General features: G+C 35.9%; 1 protein-coding gene across 1 annotated transcript in view; it reads left to right on the forward strand.

Annotated features, from left to right (window-relative positions):
- The first annotated feature begins 2,140 nt into the window (after positions 1-2,140).
- LOC136845819 (5-hydroxytryptamine receptor 5B-like) overlaps positions 2,141-15,000 on the forward strand; it is a 157,789-nt gene continuing 144,929 nt past the window's right edge. Inside the window, exon 1 of the mRNA XM_067116192.1 lies at positions 2,141-2,480. The gene's annotated coding sequence lies outside the window, so the exon portion shown is untranslated. The remainder of the gene's footprint in view (positions 2,481-15,000) is intronic.

Below are 15,000 nucleotides of genomic sequence, written 5' to 3' on the forward strand. Positions count from 1 at the left end.
GTATATAACGTCTTGTGTATATGCATGAAGATATTCACGAAGAGAATATACGTTTGAAATCCAACATGTATAGTGTGTAGGTGAGTAGGTGAATTATTCTTTGGGCAAAAACGGACATAGACAAGAATGATGGGAAATTCTGTGAGAGAAGTTATTTTCCAGTATCTTGCCAAATGGCTGTACGGGGAAAAGAAGTTAAAAAGAAAAAACCGCGGACCCGACAAAAACTACTACGGGGAACGTGTAGAGGATTAGCGGTAATAGGTTGTTTTCTTAGCACTCCCTTTGAAAAGCCTCTCCTCCCCACCTCAAACCGAAAACATCTCCTCTCTCGACCCATAACGCCAAGAAGAAGGAGGAGAAGAAGAACCTTGGCTGCAGTTCGACGCCAGGAGTCGTCACGTCGTTATCAACTCTTGACTTCCTGTTTATCGCTAGATATGAAAGACATCCTTTTAGTTTCTCCCCCCTTTTCTAGCAATCTCTTTTTCAGTACTGTTTACCAGTGGAAAGAAAATAAAACGACTGGTAAAAACTCAAGGAAGATCTGTGGTAATAAGACTAGTAACGGCAATTCTTACTCATGCCCGTAAACCAAACATCATGACATGACAGCAGCTTTCTCTCTCTCTCTCTCTCTCTCTCTCTCTCTCTCTCTCTCTCTCTCTCTCTCTCTAACTGACGCTGTTCCTTGAATTTAACTAAACAATTAACGGTCTCACCATAAAAACTTTATAGTTTTAGATGTATAAACGTAGGTAACTTCTAAATAAGGGTTTCATATCTCTTTATTTGTCAAGAAAATATAAAAAATGACCATAATGAGTCGTATAATGTTTAGCAATATTTTACGGAAAATATTCAAGCAACATTCCTTGTTTATCTATCCGTCTGTCTCCGTCTGAAAATATAATAAGGAAGAGAGTGAACAAAACGAAACAAACGGTAAATAAAAAAAAAGAAAAGAAAAGAAAAGAAAAGAAAGGCATGATACTCGTACACTTTGCTTCACAAATGGATGCCTTAGGTCTGACTTATGGACCGGGGCAAAGTTCATCATGGTGTCAAAGTTCCATCGAGGACGACAAAAGTTCTGAATAAAAGGAATCTTGGAGGGAAAATAAATAATCAAGTTTTGAGGACTAACTGTACAGATGTTCCTGAATGTTAAGATAGGATAAGGTTGTAGTTTAACAATGATATTAATCATTCACGAAAAGGAGCAATTATAATAATAATATATTATAATAAATATTATAAATAGAAATGATAAATATATTAATAATTAGCTAATTATAATAAATATTGTATTAATAATTACCAAATATAAATATAATTATCTAATTATAATAATAAATATTGTATTAATAATTACCAAATATAAATATAATTATCTAATTATAATAATAAATATTGTATTAATAATTACCAAATATAATAATAAATATAATTATATCAATAATATTCACAGCAAAAGGGAATTTTATTAAAATAACGATATTCTTCCGTTCCATCACTAAAGCAGAAACATCACAACAGCAACAATAAGCAGCAGTTGTAGTGGTTTATTAATGTCTTGAATTGTATCGATTATATAAATTCACACTTTTTCTCGCGAACAAATTATGAAACCGATATAATCAGTCTTAAGGAAATAGTTACAAAGTAATGAAACCCTTATACAGCAGCGATGAAGAAGCAGCCTCTCTTCTGAAAAGACTAAGATGGAAGACTTTTGTATAGTACTCAAGGATGATGAGAGAGAGAGAGAGAGAGAGAGAGAGAGAGAGAGAGAGAAGCACTAGCACGAACGAGCCGCCAGCCAGTCTCTCTCTCTCTCTTTCTCTCTCTCTCTCTCACTGGCTCTTCTTAAAGCCAGTCTTAGCTTGGGCATCATTTCTGGTGTGGCCAGGATAGTGAACGCACGTACCCATTTATATAGCCCATCCCTCGGCCCACCTGTGAACAACTGCCCCGTCCGCGAAGCTCATATGCCCACCAACAACTGCAATCGCTCGTACAAGATTAGAAAACGCGAGGCGCTCTTGCTAGAAATACATAATCGAGACTTTATTGATGTCTGTGATCCTGTTTGGTTAGTCCTCCTCTCTCGCAATAAAGGAGGTTGTTACATTTCCTTCGTATTCAAAGTGCAGTTTTCTGTGTATGTCTCCCTTTCCTGTTCTCCCTCCTCCTCCTCCTCTTTCTTCTTCTTCTGCTTCTTCTCTCTAACTGTTTACATCGAAGGTCAGCGATTACCGCGGCGATGATGAAGAATCCACAACGAAATCAGTGTCTGACGAGAAAAAAAGGTTTTTAGGAAGTGAAATAGTGAGTACATCGACATCGTAAACGAATATTGCAAGAAGAGATTCGTTCTTCCGCGGGACTTTTTCCAAGTGGCTGTTTTTTATTTGTTTTTTATAGACCGTTCAAGCCCTGCTAAAGCCAAGTTAAGAAGACTGCCCGGTAAATTAAAGGTAAGTCGGCTTGTCCTTGCTGAGTTTAGGTGGAGAAGTTAAAAAAAAAAAAGGAAAGAAAAAATAGTCTGTATGAAACTTTTGAATTGGTGCTTACTAAATATAACCGAGCTTTTTTCGCCCATTGTAGTAGGTTTTCATTTGAAATTCAGACAACTCCGAAGATTATCAATCTACATTAGCGTACATTCTAACTCCCTGACGTTAGGCAATTATTATTCATTTGCAGTGCAAGAGACTCTTTCTACCTTCGCCGTTGTTCGGTGCTGATGTGCTACCTGCTTTATTTACTTATGCAAATTGGCCATTTTGAATGATTAACAGAAGAAAAGAGTTTCTTTTAATATCTCTCAAGTACTTGAAGGGAGTAGACAATGTTATGATTTTGAAAAAATTATAAAATGATTATTTGCATGTATGAACATATACAAATATTGGAGTTTGTATATATATATATATATATATATATATATATATGTGTGTGTGTGTGTTTGTGTGTGTGTGTGTGTGCGCGTGTGTGTGTACTTTGCCTTTGTGAGCACACGGAAGTTTTAAAGAAACAGCTCTGTGTTTCTACACTCGTTTAAAATTATAATGACGTCTTTGTTTACAATCATCTGCCTACACTTAATTACTATAATTAGACATAGGGGGAACTGGCGTTTCAAGTCTCTCTCTCTTTCTATCTCTCTCTCTCTCTCTCCGATTATACCCATGATAAGACTTAACATTTTTGTGTAGTGGGACCAGTAAAATTTTACCAGTAAAAATCATTTAACATCGTCATATAATTTGATGCTGTTTATTGTGACACCATTCTCAACCACGACGTCTCACTGTGATTGTTTGTATTGCCCAAGACGGTCGCTTGCACAAGCAAAGAGTCTGGCGATTTGCAAAGCAGCGAATAGAGCGACTTAAAAACTTAACATTATTATTATTATTATTATTATTATTATTATTATTATTATTATTATTATTATTATTATTATTATTATTATTCATAAAAATCTCATAATCACATGAGTCTCTAAAACGGTGACGACGGTGAAAATATAGGTTACAAATATATATAAAATAAGAGCTTTCGAGAACCTGCTCCTTTCTTCTTATAAATCAATTAAAGATTGACAAGGAGAATCGAGCAGGCTCTCGAAAGCTCTCGTTTTGTATATATTTTTAATATAAGATTGATAAGGAGAAACAAACAGGCTCTCGAAAGCTCTCGTTTTCTGTATATTTTTAATATAAGATTGATAAGGAGAACCAAGCAGGCTCTCGAAAGCTCTCGTTTTATGCATATTTTTAATAAAGATTGATAAGGAGAACCGAGCAGGCTCTCGAAAGCTCTCGTTTTGTATACGTTTTTAATATAAGATTGATAAGGAGAACCAAGCAGGCTCTCGGAAGCTCTCGTTTTATATATATTTTTAAAAGATTGATAAGAAGAACTAAGCAGGCTCTCGAAAGCTCTCGTTTTATATATATGTTTAATTTAAGATTGATAAGGAGAACAAAGCAGGCTCTCGAAAGCTCTCGTTTTATATATGTTTTTAAAAGATTGATAAGAAGAACCGAGCAGGCTCTCGAAAGCTCTCGTTTTATATATATTTTTAATATAAGATTGATAAGGAGAACCAAGCAGGCTCTCGAAGCTCTCGTTTTATATATATATTTTTAAAAGATTGATAAGAAGAACCGAGCAGTCTCTCAAAAGCTCTCGTTTTATATATATTTTTATAAGATTGATAAGAAGAACCGAGCAGGCTCTCGAAAGCTCTCGTTTTATATATATTTCTACTATATATTTACACTGACATCATCGTGGATTTCTTCACTATTATCATTATTGCTGCTGTTATAGCCTTCTTTGTAGAAGAGTCTTCATAAAAAACGTTCGCGCAGACGTCATCACATTTTAGACAAATATTTTTAGCGTTAACTTTGAGTACCGTCTGGCTATGCAGATCAGGGAGAGAGAGAGAGAGAGAGAGAGAGAGAGAGAGAGAGAGAGAGAGAGAGAGAGAGAGAGGCAGGCAACGCCACATGATACGCGAGTCCTTCAAAACACTTTTTCTTCATAGCAGGATCGCTTCACCACTGGATCTCGAAACGACCCTTATCGCTCTTATATGCTGATAAGAAAGACTAAAACTTTAAAACATTTTGACAGCGATCATAACATTGGACATTCACATTTAAAACAAATGCTTGCCTTTACATACATACATGAATTCCTACAGTTGACGGATATTTAGGTTAGTTATTTTCACCAGAGTGGCTGTACTATGCTTTCCATCTAGCGAGAACTGTAAAAGTTTAATGACTTCATAAGCATCAATTGTTACTACCACTGATACATACATGCTTACATACATACATTCATACCTACATACATACATACATACATACATACATACATACATACATACATACATACATACATACCACAAATCCTGTAGTAGAAAGTTACAGTCTCAGTTATTTTCCCCAATCTGGCTGTCCTATCTTTACCACCTAGTGGAAAGTGTAAAAGCTTAAATGATTTCATAAGTTCTGATTGTGAATACCACTGATACATACATACATACATATCAAAGATCCTATATTCAGGCTTTGTTATTTTCCTCATATCTGTGGTCTAGTAAATATGAATGGAGAGAGTATAAAAGCTTTGACCGTTACTACCATTGATACATACATACATACATACCAAAGATCCTATAGCAGATATATATTCCGGCACAGTTTATTTCCCCAATCTGGCATACTGTGTTCATCATCTTGCAGGATTTTTGAATTGTCGATTGTGACGACCACTGATACACACGTAAGACCCTATAGCAGATAGATAATCAGGTAATTATTTTCTTCGGATGGCTGTCCTATGTTTGCCATCTAGCGGAAAGTGTAAAAACTTAAATGATTTTACTGTTACCACTGCATTATTAATACGTCGGCTGCCATATTGTTTTTCCACTGCTTCTGCTTCCTCATTATGTCCTGCAGATGTATTTAACAACGTAAGAGCAATTTCTGGAACAACCGAAGAACCACCAAATTCAACAGTTTTGGAGACCCAGCAACCTGTGGGACAGACGACCAATGCGCCAGCCTCTACAGCACTGTGCCACGACGTTCCCAGAGAATTGCTAATAGACTATTGAGCAATTCTGAATTTACTTGAAAGAATAACAAGCCGTTTTTCCATTTTTCAAAGATGTCCTAAATGTATTATTATTATGTCTATGTTTATTCGGGCTGAAGAGACCAACTGGTCAAGTTGGCGAAAGCTTCTTGTTTATAGCAATATACTACATACATAGCCTACTACTGCGGAATTTATTCTTCTATTTAAGATCACGAGAAAGTGACGATATATCAAATATTTTTCGTCCACGAAGTACTACAACATGATTCATTTCCCAACTTTACATTTGGATAATCCTGCAGCTTTAAATATCTATGGGAGATTTGTGTCAAAATGGGCAGCATTCCATCGAAAGAAGAATAAAAAATAGGATTGTTATACAATGATGTCTCGTGGGCATTTTACATGGGAAAACATAAAAATTCCCTTCGTTTATTAAATTATAAGTTCCTTCATCTCTTAGGATGACAAGAAAATCAAATTTCAGTTCCTAAAACTATATTTCACCATAATGTGCACTTGGCAATGAGTTTGTTCTGATTGGACTCGAAACAGTGAGTAAAGTTTCAGTATTTATGAGAAAGGGAGGTCTAAGCTGGCTGACAACAATTCTATATATGAGGAGTTTATTGGCAACAGAATATCGCTGTCAGACAGCGTGTAAGTATGTATGTATGTATGTATGTATGTATGTATGTATGTATGTATGTATGTATGTATGTATATATGTATGTATATATATACACACAACACACAATATATATATATATATATATACATATATATATATATATATATATATATATATATATATATATATATATATATATATATATATATATATATATATATATAGTATATATTGGAAGGAAGAAGGACGGAAAACCACACATCACAGGGCTGTTTTATGCATTATCAACGTTTCGTAATATTTTACAGAATTATATCTTCTTGACTGCACGTAAAAAGATAAAAACACATATATTAAAAACCTTAAAAAAAACTTAAAAGAAATCACGAAGAGGAAGGATAAACTAAATAAAAACACAACTGACCTAGAGTTGCGACAGCAAGGATCTGAATGAAAACCAAACACCACAGTAGAATGTCAAGACAAATACAATGGACTTGCGGAACGCCTGAGCATTTCACAGTGGTAAAGCTGTTTTATAAATGATAATTCTAGGATAGTTTAATCTTGAGAGTTAATTTCTAAAATCTTTGTTCTAAAAATAGGTTTTACATCGTTCTAAATGGTTTCCAATACTGGAGTGCTCTGGGTTAGAAATTCTGCTCCCAGGCGAAAACTGACTCCCCGATATGAATCAATGCGCACCTTAAGAAGCCTATTGGTGGATCACACACACACACACACACACGCACATATTTATATATAATATATATATATATATATATATATATATATATATATATATATATATATATATATATATATATATATATATATATATATATATGGAGGCTGTTACAGACTTCTGGAGTCGTCATCCCTCCAAAATGGAAAAAGATTGAGCATAAACATGTGACTGGATGTTGCATTTTTATAAACTTAATCTAAACTAGGCGTTCTACACGACAACCGATGAAGAGAAACAAACAGTTCATAACGGTTCTATCCTCTGGTAAAATATTCAACACACACAGAGGGGTCTTTCAGAAGCTAACAGAACAAAGTCGCTGATTCTCGTCTATGTTTATTTGAACAAAGGAAAAGGAAATCCGCACAAATGCGAGTTTACTTCCTTCGCCTTCAGTTTCATGAGAAATACGGACAGCCCGACTTGGAAAATTACTCGGTACCCTGCCAGGTCATTAACTTACTACCAATCTGTCTCTCTGTATGAATGAAGAGCCATGTCTTCGCTTTGCAGGATATATACATAAACAGAAGACACGCGACCCGCCGCAAAAGTACGTGCACACGAGCACGCCATAAGACGTGTACAGAAGATGTTGCAAGGATAATACGTGTATACCATACAATCACATGACTCAGGCTAACCTATATAACACGCATGACGCTAGTCTTTCATCCCATAACATCAAGGACCGTTTGATCCGTTGAATACTTAGGTGAGTGACCCACCAGAATTACCATGTATCATCGGCCCATAAGCCAGGTTTATCATCATTTTAAGCCAGGGTATAGTAAAGCCGTCACCGTTTCAGCTTAGTCAGGAAATATATTAAGGTCGATACCTTCCGCAGCTACTTTTATACCTACAAGAGTAACCAGAAAGTGCAAAATGGTCGAGAAGTTAAGAGGTTATTGTAGGTATTAAAAATATGCCCATACACACACACACACACACACACACACACATATATATATATATATATATATATATATATATATATATATATATATATGTATATATGTATGTAAGTGTGTGTATAAAGAGAGAGAGAGTATTGTGAGATGTATAAACTAGTATAAAGAAATTCCTTACACAATGTCAGGAAATATATTAAGGTCGAAACTAGTCTAAAGAAATTGCTTATACAACGTCTCAAGAGAACCAAAAAGTTAAGAGGGTTCGAAGCCAAGAGCTTATTGTAGGTATTAAAATGAAAAACACACAATATATATGTATAATAAATAAATAAATATCAGTTTATAAGATATATGAACGACCAAAATCATAAATATATATATATTATAACGTACTGTGTGTGACAAACAGACATGGAGCTTTGTGTGTGTATAATCCTGAGCGAAGGAAACGTAGATGTATAAAAATGTCATTTTGCAAAGAAATTGTTAACAACGTCTCGAGGAACCAAAATTATTTCGCTTACTCTTTCAAATTAAAAAAATACAATATGTAATTCCTGGCCCGTGTATCAGTTTAAAAGACTGTGAACGACCAAAATCACAAATCATGTGGTAATTTAACGTACTCTTAGACAAACAGACATGGAGCTTAAGGAAATGTAATTCTGCGAAGGAAACGTAATTTTGCGAAGGAAATGTCATTTTTGCAAAGGAAATGTAATCCTGCAAAGGAAATGTAATTTTTAAGGTTAAATGAATCACTGAGCTGATGTAATTTTTCTGAAGGTAAATGGCCCCTGAAGGAAGATGTATTTCTACGAAGGAAAAGAAAATGCCACCAACTGGTTTTCTGCAAAGGAAACGTAATTCTGCTAAAGAGATGTAATTCTGCTAAAGAAATGTAATTCTAGCGAAAGAAATTAATTTCTGTGAAGAAATAAATTCTGTTAAAGAAATGTAATTCTGCGAAGAAAATGGATTCTGGTAAAGAAATATAATTCTGCTAAAAGAAATGCAATTCTGTGAAGGAAATGTAATTCTGCTAAAGAAATGTAATTCTGCTAAGGAAATGTAATTCTGCGAAGGAAATGTAATTCTGCGACCGAGTCTCCTCAGCAGTACAATTATTCAAGTGTTTGTCTTCTTCATAAAACTGAAATACGTTCACCGACCTGAACCAGGCCTCGTTGGCGTAAGAGTTTACCTCGCGGCCTAAGCAACAGCAATCGTAAACTTGCATATTAAAAGAGTGGCATAACAATCTCGCCGCTTCTGGGATATGTGTCCTTCAGATAAGAACCTTTTAAGGAAATGGGTAAATAAATAACGCTTGTCCTTGCTGATATGTGATATTTTTACTGAGAGATGAGAGAGGTTAGAACAAGAAGGGGCGTTACAGAGTATATGTGTGTGTGTCTGTGTATAATCATATATATATAAGCTACAAAATCATGTTGTTTAATATCCAAAAATTCTTTGTTTAATATCCAATTCTTGGCTCAGTGGTTTGACCGTCGACTGGAGTTGTTGCAAAGTATCGTTTTCGAGGATCGGGACCCGGCCCGGCGGTACTGATCCATTTATCACTTATAAAAAATTCCCCTTCGGTGATAATTCCCCATCGGGGATATTCCCGAAGTAGCGTGAATTGGATATTAAACAACATTTGTAGCTTCATGATTGCATATAAATCACGGTGTGATAAAAATTTCATATATGTGTGTGTGTATACACACACACACACACACACACACACAAAGCCACTCCGACATCTAAAAACATAACAGACACCTCACAAGTCTCGACTGTCGACCTAACCGCGCAACAACTTCTCGCTGCTGAGAGAAAGGGCGCTGGTGACTAGTACAATACATGTACATACGCTACCGGGGTCTAAGCGATGACAGGCAGGGCAGCCGATCGAGACTGCAAAGTCTACCCCAAAGCCAAATCAAAGTCCTTCAAAAGAAGGTATCGTGCTTACCCCCATACAAATGGGGAAAAAGCACGTAAAAAAAAAAAAAAAAAAAAATAAAAATATATATATATATATATATATATATATATATATATATATATATATATATATATGTATATATATATATATATATATAATATACTATATATATGCATATATATATAAATATACATATTACATATATACTGTATATATACATATGTATATGCTGGGTATATCAATCATGAAAAGTCATCAGATTCAACGCCAGGTCAGACAGACAGACGGAGACCTCTCCGTGGAGGTCAGTCATGGGATTACTACTGAAATGACAATCAAGGCGCTTCAGGATGCCTATGGCCGTAACCCCAGTAGGATGGAGACTCCTCAATCCCTCCCACTCCCCGCACCTGACTGGACAGATGAAGGCAGATTAGAATGGAGTGGGATGGCGCTCTTTATCTCCGCTGCCTCTGTTGAAAAGGGATTCAAGTGATACAGAATACGACATTGTTGTTGTTGTTGACTTTTTTTTTTTTTTTTTAACCGTTTGAGTCTGCGCAAACAATTGGCTCTTACCGAAGACTTCTAAATTTAAACGCGTCCATATTTGGTGAGAAGCACTTTGTTGTTGCAATTCCTGACTCGAAAATGTTTCCTTCTATCTTTTCTCGTTATATAAATCAAGATAAAAAAATATGATGGCGAGCTAGAGACCAGTTAGACTAGTGTAATTAGATAAAAAGCTCTTCAGTGTAATAGTGATTTAAGTGTGATTATTTGATTCTTCATTCATACGTAGTTATCTATTAGAGCACCTTTTGCCGGGAGTCACATGCGTTAATGTTTAAATAATAATAATAATAATAATAATAATAATAATAATAATAATAATAATAATAATAATAATAATAATAATATGACTTAATTAATCCTTCAGATTGTTACGTACGGAGTTTGTGGAATAAATGAAAAGAGAACCTTCCGGGTTAGGGTTCGATTTTAGGAAATACGTGATTTTCAGGGAAAATAAAAAATCATAAACTCACTAGATAAAGAAAAAATGATGAGAACGAGTTTGTCAGAATCGTTTGGTACAAATTGGATGGGGCTGGAAGAGCTCGTTGAAGGGTGCAATGCTGAAAGGAAGTGCCTCTGGGTGTCCCAACCACTGTCTGGTCAAAGCAAAAGTTTAAATTGAAAGCAGTTACAGCTAGAAGGGAAGGGGTGAAAACGCCGCTGCAAATGCGAAGGGACAAGTGATTTTGATAAGAAGAGAGAGAGAATGTCATCTGAGGAAAAGGTGAATAAAAACGGTCAAGGTGTATGTGTCTATAGGAGGGTAAAAATAGGAGATAAAAGGAATAAGTGATAGGTTGTGGAAATGGAGATTAAACTAAGGGGGGTGGGTAAAAAAGGAGTCTGTCCGAGGAGCAATTGTATGAGAGAAGAGAAAAAACCTACAAGCATCCAAGAGGATGAAGAAAAAAGTGGCATATAAAAGAAGGCATAAAAAAGTTAAATGTCCAGATAAACCTTATCCAGTACTTTAGGGAGAAGTTGTTCTCCACATGAAGTGAAGGGAAAATGGTTAATGACAAAATATATCTCAGTATGAAAATGTAAATAGAGATGTCTGAAGAGAATGCAGTACTAAATCAACGAAGTTCATTGATATTTTGTTGAATCCAGAGAATGGAAAAGAGTAGACGGCTGATGGTTACAAGACGAGATTGAGTTAGGAGCAATGCTCGTGAAAGTGATGCTGGGGAATTAAGGAGTGCTATTAAGAGATTTGAAGAACAGGAGGTACCAGGAGCGGATGGGATTACAAGTGAGATGTGAAGGTAAGGCGGTGAAAGCATGATTGAGAGGCTGACCATGGTGTATCAGATATTTCTGGATGAGGAAAATGTTCTGATGGAATAAGTACAGTATGACAAAGAATCGTTCCTTTGTATAAGGGAAAGGTGACCGGTGACTGTAGGAAGTATAGTGGCATAACATTACTTTATGTACAGGATTTTGATTGAGAAAGTAAAACAGATGACAGACGGACTGAGGAAATTTTAAGAGTGAGTTTAGACAGGTAAGAAGGTGAGTAGAGTAGTTGTTTATTAACATAAGTTTAAGAGTAAAGTTAGAATGTGTGGATGTAAAAGACAGGTTTTCTGTAACAGGTTGTCTAAGAAAATGGTTACTTACCATCTTTATGGATTTTAGAAGTCAGAGAAAGAGCAAATGTAGGCACAGAGTTTTGGTATGAGATAATGGGCCTGGAGCAGAAAGCAGAATGGCTGCAGTTCGTAGATGAAACACTGCTGACTGGGGGTGATGACGCCAAACTGAAAACTAATGAAAGTTTGAAAACTTTACAAGACAAGAAAGATGAAAGTAAATGTGAGGTTATCAAGGAAAATGGAGTGAGGAATAGTAACATGTATGGTGGAAAAGTGGAAGCAGATGTAAATGAAGAAGGCAGAATGGGAGAAGGGGTGAATCACAGACTAGGTGAAGCAAGAAAGACAGCAAAGCCTGTTGGAAAGACCTGAAAGAAATCTGTAGTGTCTACAGATGCTAAAAGTTGGAATGAATGGTGGGACTGTTCAGCCAAATCTCCTTTTGAGGTGAATTCTTTGTGTAGCATATGTGGCATTATACAGACAGTGAGGGCAAAAAAGGTGATCAGTAGAAGTGGTCAAAAGGTTACTATTGGTGAAAAGAAGGATCAGGGTGCTTTGTGGTAGTCTGGTCATGATAAAAGAAAAGGGAAAGAAAAGGTGATAGTGGGAACAATTGCGCTGGAGGAAGGGGCAAAGGAAGATCTACGAAGTCAGAAAGGATTTGACAGATGGTTAGGAAGGGGCAGTGGAGTGCAAGAGACGTAATACCTTGGAAGTGAGACATTAAACACGAAACAGGTGAGTGGGAAACCATCTTCAAATTGGGTTCATCCACAATTCAGCAACTAAACGAAGATTGTAAAGGCCGCCAGTAACGTTCAGTTATACCTGCGCAGTTATGCCTCCACAGTCGGCCTGTGCAGGCAAAACTGAATCCACTAACGTTCAGTTATACCTGCCCAGTTATGCCTGCACAGTCGGCCTGTTCAGCAAAACTAAACCCACTAACGTTCTTTTGCCTGCACAGGCATAACTGCGCAAGTATAACTGAGAGTTAGTGGCGGCCGTAACAGTAACCAGTGTCAGTTTATTTTCTCTGGAGCCTAACGCCTATTAGCGGGAATGGGTTACGGGCAGGCCGAGACTGAATTACGGACCTTTCAGATGCAAGCCTAATGCGCTAACACTAAGGTGCACCCCTAAGTTCTCTACAAGTTTCTAATGATTGGGACGTCAGCCCTTGTTCTCTTCTTGATTGTATGGTATATATATATATATATATATATATATATATATATATATATATATATATATATATATATATATATATATATATATATATATATATATACATATAAATATTTATATATACAATAACACAACAACTTAAGGAACTTCTGGTATTCGTCATCTGCTATAAGAGGTTTCATTTTTGTTGTGTTACCATTTTATGTTATGCATTGTTGGATAACTCTCTTAAATTGAATATTAAATGTAAAATCAAAATTAGTTTAGGTTAGGAAATGTGTAGAACTGCTGATAGCTTTAAAATATCTAGAAAATATTCAAGTGAAGGCTATAATATAAGGTCATTGCTACAAAACAGACTGTTATATATCAGAAAGCCAGACTCCACAGTGTCTGTAAGTTCAGTTACTACTGCATTATATATATGTATGTATATATACATATATATGTATGTATATGTATATTTATATACATATATATATAATTATACATATACATATATGTGTATGTGTGTCTGCGTGATTGTGTGCGTGCGCATATTTATTAACTTGTGTGATTTTCAGATCCTTGTTGTTGTTTCTTATCTGTTCAAAATATGTTATTCTACAATACTTAAACTAATTACTCTGCCTTTTCGCTCCAACTCATGAGTCACAGACTGCGATGAAAATAACTGTAAAAGGAAAGAAAGAGATGGGAGGGACAAACGCTTCCTTGATTCTCACAGCAGTCCTTACGCAATATCCAGAGAAAGGTTTCCAGACAGCGAATCCTATGCTATAAATAAATAAAAATATAAACAGGGACGCTACGGAGAAGTCCTTACTACCCACGCGGCGACGAGTAATGGGTAGTTGACTATTCTAGAATAAGATTAATTAGCAGACAAACCCAGTCGGGAGAACTAGGATGCAAGAAGGACCGCCGACAGCAAAAACTCCCCGTCGCTAATAATTCTCCTCACGTCCCGCAAGATGTGACGTCACTCAAGAATGCTGCGGACCTGTTGACTACTTGTTCGAAATGTCAATTACGTTTGGAAATGTTGTCTTTAATTAAGAGATGGATTCTGTCCTTCTCTGCCACTTGGGGTATTTGAGTGGTAGGTATTGCACAACTCTAGACGAGTGACAAAAAGTGAGGCTTCCTAAATGGCCCATCTCCCACCCCCTCTCTCTCTCTCTCTCTCTCTCTCTCTCTCTCTCTCTCTCCTCCTCCGATTCGGGATTCTGATGAAAGGGTATCATTATTTTGACTCATTTATCGTCTTGTTCCACCTTCCTTAAACAATGTGATTCAGCTTCTTCGCTCTATATTCCTTCGATTACTGACTTTAAATTCCGTCGATTCTTTACTCTAAATTTCGTCGATTATTGACTCTAAATTCCGTCGATGCTTTACTCTAAATTCCGTCGATTCTTTACTCTAAATTCCTTCGATTCTGTACTCTAAATTCCTTCGATTCTTTACTCTAAATTCCCTCGATTATTTACTCTAAATTCCTTCGATTCTTTACGCTGAATTGCTCCGATTCTGTACTCTAAATTCCCTCGATTCTTTACTCTAAATTCCTTAGATTCTGTATTCTAAATTCCTTCGATTCTTTACTCTAAATTCCCTCAATTATTTACTCTAAATTCCTTCGATTCTTTACTCTGAATTCTTCGATTTTTTACTCTAAATTCCCTCGATTATTTACTCTAAATTCCTTCGATTCGTTACTCTGGATTCCTTCGATTCTTTAC

Source organism: Macrobrachium rosenbergii, chromosome 14 (assembly GCF_040412425.1).
Source record: "Macrobrachium rosenbergii isolate ZJJX-2024 chromosome 14, ASM4041242v1, whole genome shotgun sequence".
Classification (NCBI taxonomy): domain Eukaryota; kingdom Metazoa; phylum Arthropoda; class Malacostraca; order Decapoda; family Palaemonidae; genus Macrobrachium; species Macrobrachium rosenbergii.